The sequence below is a fragment of the Elephas maximus genome, chromosome 8, assembly GCF_024166365.1.
Source record: "Elephas maximus indicus isolate mEleMax1 chromosome 8, mEleMax1 primary haplotype, whole genome shotgun sequence".
Taxonomy (NCBI): Eukaryota; Metazoa; Chordata; class Mammalia; order Proboscidea; family Elephantidae; genus Elephas; species Elephas maximus.
This window is the reverse complement of record NC_064826.1, coordinates 63,359,660-63,377,175: the sequence shown is the minus strand read 5'-3', so window position 1 is coordinate 63,377,175 and position 17,516 is coordinate 63,359,660. Positions and strand designations below refer to the sequence as shown.

The following is a 17,516-nucleotide window of genomic DNA, read 5'->3' as shown; positions in this document are numbered from 1 at the left end:
AGAAATTACGGAAATTCTATGATATATAATACTTGCCTAGCATGTTCTATATTCTTTCAATGAATTAAAATTACAGAGAATCGGTACATGAGAAAGAAGAAAACAGAACAGGCTTATATATATGATTAAAAACTTTAGCAAAGACTGCTTCCTGCCCACCCAGAATTGTGAGAGACTTAATCAGAGCCCGCTGGTGACTTTAAACTACTAAGACACTTTAAGGTACAAATTTACCCAGTGCTCTCTCTGCTCCACTCAAAATGCTTCAATGGCATCTCATCCAAAGTCTTTCATCACGAGCCACTCTCATCCTCCATAACCTACTACCCTCATCCACATATACTCAGCTTCAAATCTTCTGCCTTCTTGCTTTTCCCATAATATGACACATTTCAGCACCTTCGTGCTTGTTGTTCCCTTTGTCTGAAATGCTCTTCCCAAAGGAATTATAATGGCTCTCTTGTCCTCTAACCTTCTTCAACTCTGCTAAAAGTCATTTTCTCAGTGAGATCTTCCCTGATCCTATTAAACACCCACATGCCTTTCCAGCTTCATTTTTCTCCAAAGCACATATCACCATCTCACAAGCTACACATTTTGCTTAGTTATTTTTCTTCCTATCTGCACCTCTGTATCTTTATGCAAATAATGTGCATGTTCTATGTTTGTTTGTTGACAGCTCCCTCCCTCTGTGAGGTATTTTTTTGAGGGTACTACATTAATTTTTTTTACAGCAACATGTAAAAAAAAAATTGGTATAGCTCACTTACGAAAACACTTCACGGAGGGGTTGGCAAACAAATGTAGAAGGCATGCGTTATTTGTGTAAAAATATGGTAAGTCCTAGGAAGCCATAAATTTTTGCATTTGATACACTGCTGTGGTTCTTGTGCCCAGACAGTGCCTTGCACCAAGTGGGCACTCAAGAAAGTATTAATTTAATGAATGACCCAAACACATTTAACATTACGTAAAGCTAAACAACACTCTCTGTAAAAAACTTTCTTACAAGAACACCACAACTGAGAACCATAAATGATCTGCCAGGTACATGGGAACTTAAGTCAACACTTTACACATTTCTTTTTCCAGAAAGATTTATTCCCAAATTGATGATCTTAAATTTTTTCAAAATTTTTAACAATTAAAAAAAGAGGCAGATATCTTAATTTTTTATATGAATACAAAACAACGTCACCTTGTATTTTTTCAAATGTTGCTAAAGGAAAAGATACATAGGTTCAATCCAAGAACCAACTAAGACTACACCACGTACTTGGCCTGTACTGAAGTAATTTACCAAGTTTTGAATTTAGAACAGTCAATGGCTAGTATATTCATGCGAATAGAAAGTCTGGAAACATCTAATTAAACAAACCTTCTTTAAAACAGTATTTTTTGAGTGAGAAAGCTAAAACAAACAAAAAACTCTGTTGCCGCTGAGCTGATTCTGACCCATAGCAACCCTACAGGACAGAATAGAACTGCCTCGCAGGGCTTCCAAGATGTAATCTTTACTGAAGCAGACTACCACATCTTTCTCCCATGAGTGGCTAGCAGGTTCAAACTGTTGACCTTTCGGTTAGTAGTCAAGCACTTAACCACTGTGCCACCAGTACTCCTTTCAAGAAAGCTACGCACTACCAAATTTAATATCTGCTAATATTTCCTCAAGGAAAAGTAAAAAAGACAGAGAGGTACACAAGGACAGAAAATTGTAGGTAAGCAAACAGTCTAAATCTTCTGACTCAATCAGAAGTCACTGGCCACATGTGACTACTTAATTTAAAATATTTATATAAAATGAAATATTGAGTTCTTCAGTTGTTTAGCCTCATTTCAAATGCTCAATAGTCATACGTGGCTAGTGGTTACCATACTGGACAACACTAATACAGAAGAGTTCCATGATCTCAGAAAATTCTACTGGACAGGACTGATTTAAATGATACCTACACCATGGTGTTTTCCTGTTTTTCAAATATTCATGGAACTCCTACACTCTTCTACAAATGACACATACAAACACATAACACAGTTCCTCTTTTCTAGGAGATTTCGCTTAAAATAATTTCTTAACAAATGTCTATGTGTAATAAAATATAAAACACTTAAGAAAAACATTGTTTTCCTAACCTTATACACACACACACACAGCAAAAGGAAAAAGGGCACATGGAAAGAAAGCACTGCCCATTCCCCTGAATCCTAGCCTTGTGAAATCTTTTGTCAGAGGCCAAGAACATTTCTTTACCACTACATCACTCAAAAGTTCAACACTCTCAAAGTGCCAAGCGCATACCCTCCTCATTCCTTCCTCTGGGAGATGCCAATATTACATTGTGTTTCCTCTAAACATAGGATCAGATACAGTCACACACAAAAATTTAAAAACCAGCATTTCTGGTTAATATATGAAGGGTGCATGGGAGATGGGCTGAATCAAATAACAACTACAAATCTCTAATTCTATTTATTTTTATGGGAAAATATAGAAAAAGAAACATAACTGTAAAAAATGTTCCACATTCTCCCTTCTGCAAAAGTGAGATGTTAAAATAGGCCATTTCTTAATTTCCAAATGAGCACAAAATTCAGGTTTGGCTCTATTTCATGTAACTGTTTTAAATCTTAGATTAGTATTCTTGAAGACATCATGAATCAAGAGAAAACACCTTAACTGCAGTAGAAGATACGACAAATTTACTTAAATGGAGATTTCTACCATCTTTTTTTTTATTATCTAAATCAAAAGATCTCAGTACATTTGTTTTAATTTACATTAAGAAAGATAATTCAAAATAGTAAAAGTCAGTAAAAGAAACACACACACACCCAAAACAAAGTAAAAACCATTCGACTCAGATTTCGTTCTTAACCTTATTTATAAGCCATTTGTTTCAGAATCATCTTTCACAATCATTCTCACACTTTCAGAAATTTAAAAACAAATCACTCTTCTACATCAACAAAAAGAACACCGAAGAGGAAATAACCAAATCAATACCATTCACAGTAGCCCCCAAGAAGATAAAATATTAGGAATAAATCTTACCAAGGATGTAAAAGACCTATACAAAGAAAACTATAAAACTCTGCTACAAGAAATTCAAAAGGACACACTTAAGTGGAAAAACATACCCTGCTCATGGATAGGAAGACTTAACATAGTAAAAATGTCTATTCTACCAAAAGCCATTTATACATATAACGCACTTCCAATCCAAATACCAATGTCATACTTTAAGGGAATAGAGAAACAAATCATTAATTTCATATGGAAAGGAAAGAACCCCCGGATAAGCAAAACATTACTGAAAAAGAAGAAGAAAGTGGGAGGCCTCACCCTACCTGATTTCAGAACCTATTATACAGCTACAGTAGTCAAAACAGCCTGGTACTGGTACTACAACAACAGACACATAGACCAATGGAACAGAATTGAGAATCCAGATATAAATCCATCCATGTATGAGCAGCTGATATTTGACAAAGGACCAGTGTCAATTGGGGAAATAATAGTCTTTTTAACAAATGGTGCTGGCATACCTGGATATCCATTTGCAAAAGAATGAAACAGGACCCATACCTCACACCATGCACAAAAACTAACTCCAAGTGGATCAAAGACCTAAACATAAAGACTAAAACGATAAAAATCATGGAAGAAAAAATAGGATCTACCCTAGGAGCCCTAATACAGGGCATAAACAGAATACAAAACATTACCAAAAATGATGAAGAGAAACCAGATAACTGGGAGCTCCTAAAAATCAAACACCTATGCTCATCTAAAGACTTCACCAAAAGAGTAAAAAGACCACCTACAGACTGGGAAAGAATATTCAGCTATGACATCTCAGACCAGCGCCTGATCTCTAAAATCTACATGACTCTGTCAAAACTCAACCACAAAAAGACAGACAACCCAATCAAGAAGTGGGCAAAGGATATGAACACACATTTCACTAAGGAAGATATTCAGGCAGCCAACAGATACATGAGAAAATGCTCTCGATCATTAGCCGTTAGAGAAATGCAAATTAAAACTACGATGAGATTCCATCTGACACCAACTAGACTGGCATTAATTCAAAAAACACAAAATAATAAATGTTGGAGAGGCTGCGGAGAGATTGGAACTCTCATACACTGCTGGTGGGATTGTAAAATGGTACAACCACTTTGGAAATCCATCTGGCGTTATCTTAAACAGTTAGAAATAGAACTACCATACAACCCAGAAATCCCACTCCTCGGAATATACCCTAAAGATACAAGAGCCTTCACACAAACAGATATATGCACACCCATGCTTATTGCAGCTCTGTTTACAATAGCAAAAAGCTGGAAGCAACCAAGATGTCCATCAACGGACGAATGGGTAAATAAATTGTGGTATATTCACACAATGGAATACTACGCATCGATAAAGAACAGTGACGAATCTCTGAAACATTTCATAACATGGAGGAATCTGGAAGGCATTATGCTGAGCGAAATGAGTCAGTTGCAAAAGGACAAATATTGTATAAGACCACTATTATAAGATCTTGAGAAATAGAAAAAACGGAGAAGAACACATACTTACGTGGTTACAAAGGGGGGAGGGAGGGAGGGAGAGGGCTTTTTATTGATCAATCTGTAGATGGGAACTGCTTTGGGTGAAGGGAAAGACAACACTCAAAACAAGGAAGGTCAGCCTAATTGGACTGGATTAAAAGTAAAGAGGTTTCCGAGATAAAATGAAAGCTTCAAAGGTCAGCGAAGCAGGGGCTGGGGTCTGGGGAACTTGGTTTGAGGGGACTTCTAAGTCAATGGGCAAAACAATTCTATTATGAAAACACTCTGCATCCCACTTTGAATTGTGGCGCCTGGGGCCCTTAAATGCCAACAAGCGGCCATCTAAAATACATTAATTGGTCTCAACCCACCGGGAGCAAAGGCAAAGGAAGAACACCAAGGTCACACGACAACTAAGAACCCAAGAGACAGAAAGGGCCACTTGAACCAGAGACCTACATTATCCTGAGACCAGAAGAACCAGTTGGTGCCCGGCCACAATCAATGTCTGCCCTGTCAGGGAACACAACAGACAACTCCTGAGGGAGCAGGAGACCAATGGGATACAGACCCCAAATTCTCATTAAAAGACCACACCTAATGGTATGATTGCGACTAGAGGAATCCCAGAGACAATGCTCCCCAGAACTTCTGATGGCACAGGACAGGAACCATCCCCGAAGACAAATCATCAGGCATGAAAAGGACTGGTCAGTGGAGGGGAGAGAGATACTGATGAAGAGTGAGCTAATTAAATCAGGTGGACACGGGAGAGTGTGTTGGCAACTCTTGACTGGAGGGGGGATGGGAAGATAGAGAGAGAGGGAAGATGGTAAAATTGGCACGGAACGAGACACTGTAAGGGCTGACTCAATAGGGGGAGAGCAAGTGGGAGAAGGGAGTAAGATGTATGTAAACCTACATGTGACAGACTGATTGGAATGGTAAATGTTCACTTGAAGCTTAATAAAAATTAAAAAAACAAAAAACAAACAAAAAAAACAAATCACATTTGGAAAATATTTGAAAAGTATGTTCCTAAAGCATTCCAGATCACGATATAGATATTTCATCAGCTACAAGCATACAGTTACATAAAATAATGTGACATTATGGAGAAATAAAAGAAAACTGTATGTTTTATTATATTACATTACTTGAATCTGTTAAAAAAGAGAAAGAAAGGACTAAGTAGAATGAGGTAGAATACAAATAACTTGGTTGATCCATATCTGGAATACAATGCTCTTCTCCAGTTCTAAAACAAAGGTAACCACTGTTCACATAATTAATCTCAAAGAAGGAAATAAAAATGAATTATTAATAGGTAAAAGCTATTCTAAATGTGCATTCAGAAAAAAAAAAAAAAGAACCAGCAGATGTTCCCCTCCACTCTGAAAAAGAAATTTAATACATAACTACATTCATTCATTCATTCAGTATATTCAACAAATGCTTCTGAAGGCTTACAATGGACTTGATCTTGTGCTAAGGCACAAGAAGTTATACAGAATCCCTGCTTTCACACCTTAAGTGGTGTGACATGGAAGACAGCCATCAATAAACTGGCTGTCAGCATATCAGAGTATGTAAGAGTGAGGACTCTGCCTTTCCTGGCCAAGAGTCAAACAGGCAAATAGCAGGCCTCTGGAGGCCTGAAAAGGTTAGTATACCTTCACAGACACTACTAAATTAAAAGAGTATTTTACACTAAATTAAGCCTATATCAGAAGGTATATATGTGTGTATTTATACATGAGCATATATAGATGTATCACTAGGAATATCATATACATGTTTATGAATGCTGCATACATACAATAAAGCACATAGGGGGCACAGGCATGGGCACCTGTCAGACATATCCAAACACCTCATGGGATTGGGTGTACTCAGTTTGAAGGCTAAGGACCATGTTCTCATGGGTAATCTTGGTCAACTGGTACAACATAGTCTATAAAGTTTATGTTCTACATCCTAGTTTGGTTAAGTAGCATCTGGGGTCTTAAAAGCTTATGAGCTACCATCGAAGATACAACTATTTGTCTCTACTTATCTGGAGCAAAAGGAAAGAAGAAAACCAAAGACTCAAAGAAGAAACCGGCCTACAGAACAAACTGCTTCTATGAACTATGGCCTCACCTATCCAGAGATCAGAAGAACTAGATGGTGCCCGGCTATCACTACCGACTCTTCTGATCCAGACCACAACAGATGTTCCCAGATAGAATGGGAGAAAACTGTAGAACAAAACTCATAATCTTGAAAAAAAAAAAGCCAGACTTACTGGACCGGCAGAGACCTGGGGAACCCCTGAGACCATCACCGTGAGACACCCTTTAAACTCTGAACTGAAACTAATCCCGGAAGCCACCTTCAACTAAATACCAGATTCGTTCATAAAATAAACAGTCAACATTTACCCTAAAGCAAAGACAAGAAGGTCAGAGGGTGCAGGGAAGCAAGAATAATGGAAACAGAACAATCAGAAGAGAAATAATGAGAATGTTGACACAATGTGGAAAATGTAACCAATGTCACTGAAATGTAGAAATTATTAAATGGGAATCAACTGCTGTGTAAACTTTTACCAGAAACTCAGTATTTTGTTAAAAAAGAAGGATGATGGCTTAAAAAAAATTAATCCTGTATCAGTGAAGAGAAGGGAGTGAGAAGGCAGGGGAGGCTAAGTATGATCACCAGAAAGTGAGAATTCTCAAAATATTTCTAGACCACAGGTTGGCAAACCTTTCCTACAAAAAGACCAGACAGTAGGTAGTTTAGACTCTGCATGCCATATGGTCTCTGTGGTAGTTATTCAGCTCTGTTGGTCTCTGTTTCACCTATTTAATTCTAGTAGTTTTAGTGCAAAAGGAATCACAGAGAATATATAAACAAATAAGCATGGCTGTATTCCAATAAAATTTTACTTATAGAAACAGGCAGCCGGCCAGATTTGACCCATATACCATAGTTGGCCAAGCCCTGTACTAGACAGCAGACAGCAGACAGGAGCAGGCTAAAGGCAAAAATAGGCAAAGAATATCCATATACGATCAAATTGACAACAGTAACTGTAAAAATTAGATAGGAGCCTAAGGGTACAGTGAGTTTATGTTAATGGGAGGTAACCAACTCAGAAAATGAGGGTGAGAATGCTTGCACAACTTGAAGAATGTAATCAATGTCACTGAACTGTGCATGCAGAAACTATTGAATTGGTGTATGTTTTGCTGTGTGTATTCTCAACAACAAAATAAATTTAAAAAAAAAAAAAAAAGGCCAAAGAAGTCAACCAATTGAAGATGGTGTGGATGGTGACTGTTCAGAATAAGCAGATACTGGAAGACAGTAGGAGTGAGAAATGGGCCTAACAAAAGAAGGATTAACTGAAGGTACACATATGGGATAACTGCATCAGTGTGTATACCCTCCTCTACCATTACCCACCTCTCCAGCAGACAGAAGCATAGGCTGCCTGAAATTACCAGCAAAGAAGAAACAAATTGAACAACAACAACAATAGCAAAAATTAAGCAAACAAACTTAAAAAATAAATGGGGAAAGCTAATGCTTCCAGTGTGGATGTCAGCACCACAGATTAAAGTCTCCCTCATTCTGGGATTTGGGGATCTGTCACCATAAAGTAACTGCTGTCAGTAAATCCACCCAGCCCTGCCCAACTCCACACCAAGTTCCCAGTCAGAGTTTCTACTATGGAGAAAGAGCCAGCTAGAACACAGTTCTACTTACTCAGCAAAGGAAACCCACAACAGTCATACAGGCCTTCTATCTTAAATATGAATAGACAATCAAAAATCACCCAGCACATGAGAAAACTCAGAGTGTGAAAATAAAAGGCTGACTCCAGAGGAAACAGACATAAACCTTTATAAAGACATAAAAGCAGGACTCTGAAGTCAGCCTGCCTTGGTTAAAAAATTCTGTCAGTGGTTCAAGGTCGGGTTCCGATCCACTGCACCCTAAGAACTCACTCCCTCCTCCCCTCCAGAACTCCCCTCAGAGAACAGGGGGAGAGGGGTGGACAAGGCACGTCTTGGGAACATCAAGGGACGTTATCTAACACAGCCTAGAGGACCGGGAAAGGTGTCTCTTCCCAAATTATCCACCGCAATAATTATCCTGCTTCTAACCTACGTTATAACCTCTCTGATCTTTGAATAATTAGCTTTATCCAGGGACAAGAGTTAGTGTTCCTGATTCCTCTGCTGGCTGTGAAGCATGGAGGATAAGAGCTTACTGGCTGTAGAATCAAACAGCCTGGGTTCTATCACTTACCAGCTATGTGACATAGGCAAATTATTTCTCTCTGAGCTTCATTAGCTCATCTGTAAAAAGGAGATTGTGAAGAATTTATGAGAAAACTCATGAAGTGATAACACAGCATATGATAAGGGAGCAGGAAATCTTAGCTATTTTTATCATTTTAAAATAATTGTGATTACGATGGATGCAGTAAGGGAAAAGTATAAGGTGCTACACGAAAGGAGTCTAACCTAGTCTGGAGATGAGGAAAAGCTCTGAACGGGAAGCACTGTTTAAACTCTCCCACCCTGAATCTAGGCCATGGGACCTAAATATTCACACAGCTCTGGGGACAAGGGGGAAAGAAACACAGAGGGACCAGCAAAGAAGCCAACTAAGTAGCTGCATGAACATGGACTAGAACCAAGAGAAAGAACAATGGGCCCGCCTTACCCAGCTCATCAGTGGGAGACAGAAAGAAGGACACAGTGTGGTTATACATGAAAAGCGGCCCAGGGGAGTCCAGGGCTTCATCAAAGAGCCAGAACTCCTGTGTAGAAGAGGAAATACATAGGTAAAGAGGTGCTGGAAGTACAGATAGAAATTCCTTCCTTTCCTTCTTACGACAAGAGGAAAGACTCCTCCAAGATTCAGGACTATAAAAATTAAGAATTTTCAGTCCAGCGTGTACTGGGCGAGAGTGAAAGGCACTTGGCTGGGTGCTATAAATGCCGCAATGATACTGACTCTCTGCTCACTGTAGAGCTTCAATCTGATGGGGCAAGAGTAAGAATAGAATCTGAGTTGGATGAATGTTCATTATTCTCATTATAACGCACTAGTGGTGCCATCTGAGAAACCATCAGTGGATGTAAATAGAGCTAACAAAAGGCAAGCTGGAAATGCTATAAATGAGGCATAAAGCGCTAAGAAAATATTAGAGAAGGAAAGGTTCACTCAGCATGAACAATTTAGAAAAATGTACTGAGTAATGTAGTGAAGACCAGAGTAAAATATTAACAGGTCTATCGTCCAAGCGCCAGGCTATCAGTCTTTATTCTGCTGTATGACTCTTCTATCTTAGCCCCCAAATCTCCAATAACATTTTCTTTTGACACGCACTGAGGAATGATACTTCTTGGATTATCCTCTCAAAAACAGCATGTTTCATATCCACTACTAACTCATAACATGCTTTAAAACTGTTCAAAATATAAATCTACAGGAAATTATATGTTTAAATAATATGAAAAATTAATAAAAATATAAAATTTAGAGAAATAGAAATATTGGAAGATAATCTAAATTCAACAAATGATTAATTTTTCTCCCAAACATTATGAAAATATTGTTTTTTAAAAGATAACTTTCGATTTAATTATAAAACAAGGTTTTAAAACAAAAAAAAGATACTGTAATACTCCTATAAGACTGCATTTATGATTTCATTGAACTCTGTAACTTGATCCTAGTAAATGACATAAGGATATTTTGAAAATAATTGGTATGATTATTTGCTTTCACAAACATAAAACAAACTACCTTTTGAACTGTTAAACAATCAAGAATTTTTCTGTTAAACACACATTGTTTTACATTTTAATTAGGACAATACAGAAAGAAACCGGTGGTTCCCAAAGTGTGATTCCTAGACCAGAGGCATCAATGTTGCCTGGAAACCCGTTAAAGATGCACATTCTCAGGTTACGCCCAGACCTACTGAATCAGATACTGGAGGTAGAGCCCAGCAGTCTGTAGTTTAACAAACCCTCCAGATGATTCTGATGCTAATATTTGAGAATCATTGCCTTTGACAATCAAGAAAGACCAATAAAGCATGGCCCTGCTTCCATTTGAGGCTCTCATCTGTTTCCTCTTTACCTTCTAATTTTTCTCCTGACTCTCCATCATTCCTTCATGATTTCCTTCACTGGTTTCTCTTCCTGTCAGCTCCTCCAATGTGCCCACATCCACTACTGTTCCCAAGGATTTTCTACTCAGCCATCTTGTGTTTATATGCTTGTGTTAATTGTGGAGTAGGAGGGCGACAGAGTGTCTATCTGATTCTCAAAGGTGTCTATGAACCCAACGGGTTAATAGCCTCTGCCAAAATAAGCTCATCCACTACCATGATTTAGCTACCATTATATACCAATGACTCCAAATATGTATGCTGACCGTATCTTTTCCTCCTGAGTTCCAAATCCATATACCCAACTACCAACAGATTATTTCTACTTAAAAGGCTCGTAAACCAAAAACCAAACCCATTGCCATCGAGTCGATTCCGACTCATAGAGACCCTACAGGACAGAGCAGAACTGCCCCACAGGGTTCCCAAGGCTGTGATCTTTATGGAAGCAGAGTGCCATACCTTTCTCCTGTGGAGCAGCTGGTGGGTTCGGACCACTGACCTTTCAATGAGCAGCCGAGTGCTTAACCACTGCACACCAGGTCTCCTAAATGTCACAATATGTCCAAAAGCTATCCTATCATCAGCTCCCCAAACTTGGTCTTTCTCTCATCTTTTCTATTTGAGTTGTGACATTATAACTGGTCAATCACACAAACCTGAAATTTAAGAGGGATCCCTCATAACCACCAATCCCGTCCCGTGCATTTCCAAAATCTCTCAAATCTGTCTTCTCCTTTCCATTCCAATGGCTATTGCTTTCTTCAGGCTCAAGTCCTCATCATCTCTCACCTGGGACACTTCAACAGCCTTCTATCTAGGCTTTGACCTTCCCCCTTCCACACTACAGCCAGGAAATTTACATGTTTCTTCTCTATTTAAAACTCTTAACCCTTAAAGAGCTCAAGTCCAAGTGCCACAGAACATCACACAGGCCCTTTGAAATCCAGTTCTTGCCTACCTTTCTTGCCACACCTCCCCTGCTGCCACCTCCTGTCCCCACCATCCTTTACACATGCCTGCAAACCAGACTGCTGTGTTCTCTGAATACACCATTTCTTGCACATATTCACTCTGCTAGAATACCTTTCCCAATTTTTTCATCTGTGAGAATCTATTCATCTTCCTAAGTTGACCAGGGTGTCAGCACCCCCACTAAGTTAGCTCTTTCATTTGCTATGCAAAAACAGAAAGTTAATCATACTTTTGCTCTACCTCTTTCCTGCTTGATTATGCTTACAATACTACAATGTAATTTTTTTTTCTTTTGTATGCTATTTCCCACATCAGGCTCCTTAAGTACAAAGACTATGTTCTCTTCATGACTATACCTCCAACAGTCTAGAAGAGTACCTGGAACAAATAACTAAAAATAAAATAAAATAAAAATCTGTTAGATTGCAAATGAATCAACACAATGCATACGGCAGAAAAGGGACCCATTTCCTTAATGTAGAAATTAAATGAAAACATATAATTTCTTTATTATAAAAAAATGAGCAATGGCTATGAATAGGTAATTCACAGATAAACAGAAATGCATTTAAACATACAAAACAATGTTTAAACTCACTCACAATTAAATACATTTTCGAAAGACGTCATTTTTGTCCTATCAAAGTGTCAAGCATCAGAAGTTGGCTGATAACGCAGTGCTGTTGAGGGGCTAGGAAAATAGATTCTCAAATACTGTTACTGAATAGGTAAACCAACAGATCCTCTTTAGTTAGTTCTTGGTAGCCTCTTTGGTAAATGGGGAATGCCTGTCAAAATTGAAAATGTACATACTCTTTTGATCTAAAAGGAAGAAACACTTGTACGAATCTGTCCTACAGTGTATTTGTATAGGGACAAAGATCTCCCTTCAGGGATGTCTGTAGTATCAAAAGACTTAATGTTCAAAATGAGAGGACTGGTAAAATAAACTGTGGTACATCCATACAACAGGACCATGAAAAAGAATGAAATCCATACATATAAAGATATATAATATTTTCAGTGTAACCTTAACCTATTTGATGTAGAAAATGCTGAATAAAGAACAGTACATATAGTGTGATCCAATGTTTAAAACAAAAACAATAAATGGGAGGAGGGGTAACATATTAAATATACTTGTAGAAGCATATTAATATTTCCAAAAGAAAACAGAAATTGAGTGGTTTTTTTCTGTTAAAGGGAACTTGGAAGCCAGGGACTTTGTTTTGTTGTTATTACTAGGTGCCATCAAGTCGATTCTGACTTATAGCAACCCCATGGATGACAGAGTAGAACTGCCCCATAGCGTTTTCTTGACTGTGGTGTTTACAGCAGAAGATCTCCAAGTCCTTCTCCCATGGAGCCCCTGGGTGCGTTCGAACTGCTAACCTTTCAGTTGGCAGCTGAACACTTAATTATTTGCACCACCAGGACTCCTTTTATAAAAATTAAGTGGTTGTATTATTTTTAGCCACTTTCAGGATTACCTTTTCTATTTAAAGCACTCAGTGATAAAATAAAGGAGTCCTGATGGTGCAGTGGTTAAGCACTCAGCTGCTAACCAAAAGGTCAGTGGTTCGAACCCACCAGCCGCACCATGGGAGAAAGCTGTGGCAGTTGGTTTCCATAAAGATTACAGCCTTGGAAATCCTATGGGGCAATTCTATTCTTCCCTATAGGGTCACTATGAATTGGAATCAACTCGACGGCAGTGGGTTTTGGGTTTAATGATAAAGCAATAATAATATTAATGCCCTAATTAAAAGAATGGACAATGAAGGAGTGGACCCCCCCTCCCCCAGTGCTGTTTTCTCTATCACGCTAAGGTGCATCTTAGCCACACTAGGCCCAAATATCCCTTAAATGCACCTACTCTAGTTTCATTTTAAATCCTGATGCTACTGTGTATTTTTTTCAGTTGCGAAAGTAGTAATTTTGTTGTTGTGAGATCTCTAGTTCTTACAGCCTGGACTTTGGCAACCCACCTCCTGTCCCTCAGACCTACCATACCTGCCCAAGGGAGAGCTGCCTCAGGAGAGAGAGCCTTGAACACCAAGGCTGTTTCAGTGATGAGACACATTCCTTAAAATTCTCCTGCCTCTCTAAGAAATTATCATTCTGGCAGGATTTTCTCTTAATACAAGCAAGCATTCTGATCAGTACTTTGCCCTTGTGGAAAGGTTCCCCTGAGCCTTTCTAACAGATTTGGGTACCACCTGGGGCTGGGAAACCTCATTAACACTCTTTTGTTTAATCTCTCCTAATAATCTGCCAAGTAAATGCCACTTGAAAAGCACATCCTGAATATGCCTTTAACATTCTAAAATGTGTCTCCCAACTGCTCAATAATTAGTCCTGCATCTTCCCAGGCACCAAAAATTAATCTATCTCACTTACACAATAGTTCTTGCTTTGTAAGAAGAAGCACTACCTCTGCCCACTTATAATCTATAACCATCTCTCTGCAATAACAACAGATGACAGAATAGTGCATTAACTAGTTGGAGACCCCTGAGTGAGCGGTTCTCTTAAAGTTCTGTTTACGAATATATACAGACTGAAGATAAAGACACCCCAGGGAGAGAAAGCGACAGGCACAAAAGTCTACTCAGGAATAAGAGCAGTAAGTAATCCCAGCCCTAAATGAGAAAACATGAAAGTAAAATGATCAGAATGGGTAACGTTTCCTAACTGTAACTCTGATAAAAGATTTGGTGGTGGAGAAAGCTGAAGTTACAACGGCCAGATTGTCTTCCAAGAGTAAGGTTATATTCAGGACTGTGTCCTGATACAGGAGGGTTGTACACCGAAGATCCCTAAGAGTATGGTTTCCCAATCTCTACAAATTCACTGTAAGAACACAATGTCTACCATGTAGAAGAGTAATTTCTATATAAGAATCTGTTGATATGCCTTCTGAATTTAACACTGCTATCAACTATAAGGGCAAATATCCTTTTGTCAGATAACAATAACAATGGAACTCATTGCTTCATTTTCTTATTCCTACCAAAAAGCTGAAGCATTTAATGCCTATAGTTAACTGAAAAAAAGACAATTTTCCACCCTCAAGTTTGCTTAGCCTACTGAATATATGTCTTTTAGAGTAAAACACATTGTCACTTTTAATTCTTTGTGATCTAGGTTAAGGCAAAAAATACAATCACTTGAGTGTGGCCAACTATATTATTTTTCCTAATCATATGCTCCCCCATTCCCTGTCCAGTGCCCTATCACGTGCAGTGACTTCCTGAAGGAGGATGTACTTCTCTCTCCCATTGTCAAGCCTGCCTTGCTTTGGCCAGTGACACAGTAGAAAATTGAAGAGTGCCACATCAGAGCAGTCACTTTAAGAGTCAAAGCACGGTTTGGCTCTTGCTCTTCTGGCCATGTTTGCGACTGGTGCTGAAAAACATAAGGCCCAGAATAGAGATGGGTGGAGCAGAGCTACAGATGATCAGGAGCTCTATCTATCACAGTCAAAGATAATGAACCTTTGTTGTTAAAAGCCACTGATTGTTGGGCTGTTTGTTTTGTCAACTTAATCTAGCAAAAGCTGACTATATTAAACTACATCTAGAGGAGTGTGTTCAGACACTGAAAACTACAAAGTCCAGATGGCTGAGAAGGATAATAAGGATTTTGAAAGGTTTTTGAAAGGTCTGATATTTCTCTCAGTGAGGATCCGATAAGGGAACTGAGCACATTTAGCCTAAAGAATGGATTTGGGGGATGGAAGGGAAGGAAAGGATAACCACCATATATTAGAAAAGTGATCGTATATAGGGAAAAAAGTATAGACTTGTTCTTTTTGCTTTAACTGCAGAACTAACAGAATTATATAGAGAGAGATATTTTGGTTTATCATAAGGAAGACATTTCTACAAATTGGGTCAGTCTAATAGTGGAGAGCGCAGTCTTGTAAAATAACATACTTCCAGTGACTGCAGGTCATGAAGCAGAGGACATCACAGATTAGGGGCATTATAGAAAAAAAATCTTTATTTTGTGGGAACTTGTACCAACTGAAAAGGAGCCCTGGTGGTGTAGTGGGTTAAAGCACCCAGGTGCTAACTGAAAGGTCAGCAGTTCAAACCCGTCAGTTGCTCTGCAGAAGAAAGATGTGGCAATGTGCTTCCATAAAGATATACAGCCTTGGAAACCTTACGGGGCAGTTCTACTCTACTTTCCAATGGGTTTTATACCAAATGACCTCTGAACAACCTTCCAATTATGATCCTACAAATTCTACAGTAATTCATGATACTAAGTCCAGTTAGCTCTCTCAATAATCAGCCATATAACAGCTTTCTAGAATATGTCCTCATGTTTTCACGTCATGAAAATGTGTATTTTTTCTTTTTCTCTCAATTCATTAATACTTTTTCATTATTTTCCCTGGGACTTCTAAAAAGTTTTTTTGTACGTTTTCTATTCATTAATGAAATTCAGAAATTATCTTAAAAAACAAAGGCAATTTAGTATGATTAATCAATCTAGGCAACAGGTAAATATCATCTTCATAAATAGAAATACAGTGACCTTTACGGAAAACAACTAAAATTTCTGATTGGTATAAATGGCTTAATTAATTTGAGAAGACATCTCTCTAACTTATTTGTCAAATGTGCAAACCTATTTGTGAGATATAAAGGCTGAGACAGCACATAAGAGTCAAAATAGTGACATAAAAAATTCACATTATCCTCAAACCTGAAAATTTAAAGTGGTATTTCTTCATGTAGTTTGCCTGCTACAAAATGATCAATAAAGGTCTTTTCCGTAATAATGGCAACATTTCCCATGATGTGAACATTTAGCTTCTAGAACCTTTCTGTCTGAAAATGCCAGAGAATCACTATTTGCTCTGCCTACCTTACAGGAAGATTGTGAAGATCAATGAAACAATTAACTACAAAAATGCTGTGTAAATGTAAAACGGGTACTATCATTATCTTACACGTATTTCTGACTCATAGAGAGTTATTACATTTCAATTACCTGGAATATTTTAGAAAAATTGCAAGATGCAAACACTTAATATGTAGTTAACCAAAAAACAAAACAAAACAGAAATTGGCAATAATATTGGCATTACACCTACTCCTCACATATCGACTATCTCGTTATCCAACAGTTCACGTCTATGACAATAGTAAAAAAAATCTACTATCCAGCTATCTATTTTGCATATTAGCAAGATGGAGGGCATGGTGGCATAGGATGCAGAGTGTCCTCTTCCTCATGGAGGGTCTCCAGGTGGCCTCAAGGTAGCTGGGCCATGGCTGCCCCATGCCCTCTGCTCCCTCCTGCTGGTTGAGGCACCATATCCAGCTGTCATACAGGGCCGGCCTCCTCTGTGGCCATGGCCTCCTGGCAGATAGGCAGGCAGCACTGAGGCAGGGAGCTCTTGTTCTGGGTTCCCAGCTCCTATGCAGCCTGAAGCCCTATACCTGAAAATTGCTATGAGGTGGGAAGGGAGGAAAGAGGCATTGGATAGGGTGTTTGGAAGAAATGGTGTGAGTTTACTGACATCCCAAAGTCAGCTGAGGGGCCTGAAGCCTCCACCTCAGTGGGGCAAGGTGCGAGGCCAGGCTCCCAGGACCCTCGCAGGAAGCCCCAACAGGCCAGGATAGTGAACACAGGGCTTGCAGGGGTGGGAGCAGAGTCCTGGAGGTGGCACCATGAGGGAAGCTCTGACCCAGCACAGGAGGAAGTGAAGTGGTTAAGCCATGGGGCCTCTAGTCACACAGCCCAGCTTTAACTCCTCCAAGCCTCCTTCTCTGTATAGGAATAA

At 38.9% G+C, this 17,516-nt stretch overlaps 1 protein-coding gene across 4 annotated transcripts in view; it reads right to left on the bottom strand.

Moving 5' to 3' along the window:
* The window catches only part of VPS50 (VPS50 subunit of EARP/GARPII complex), a 137,900-nt gene that overhangs the window by 22,918 nt on the left and 97,466 nt on the right, over positions 1-17,516 (bottom strand). The window contains exon 21 of one of the 4 annotated variants that reach the window (XR_007518519.1): positions 12,319-15,124. The exons of the other annotated variants lie outside the window; for them this stretch is intronic. The gene's annotated coding sequence lies outside the window, so the exon portion shown is untranslated. The remainder of the gene's footprint in view (positions 1-12,318; positions 15,125-17,516) is intronic. 4 annotated transcript variants of the gene reach the window in all.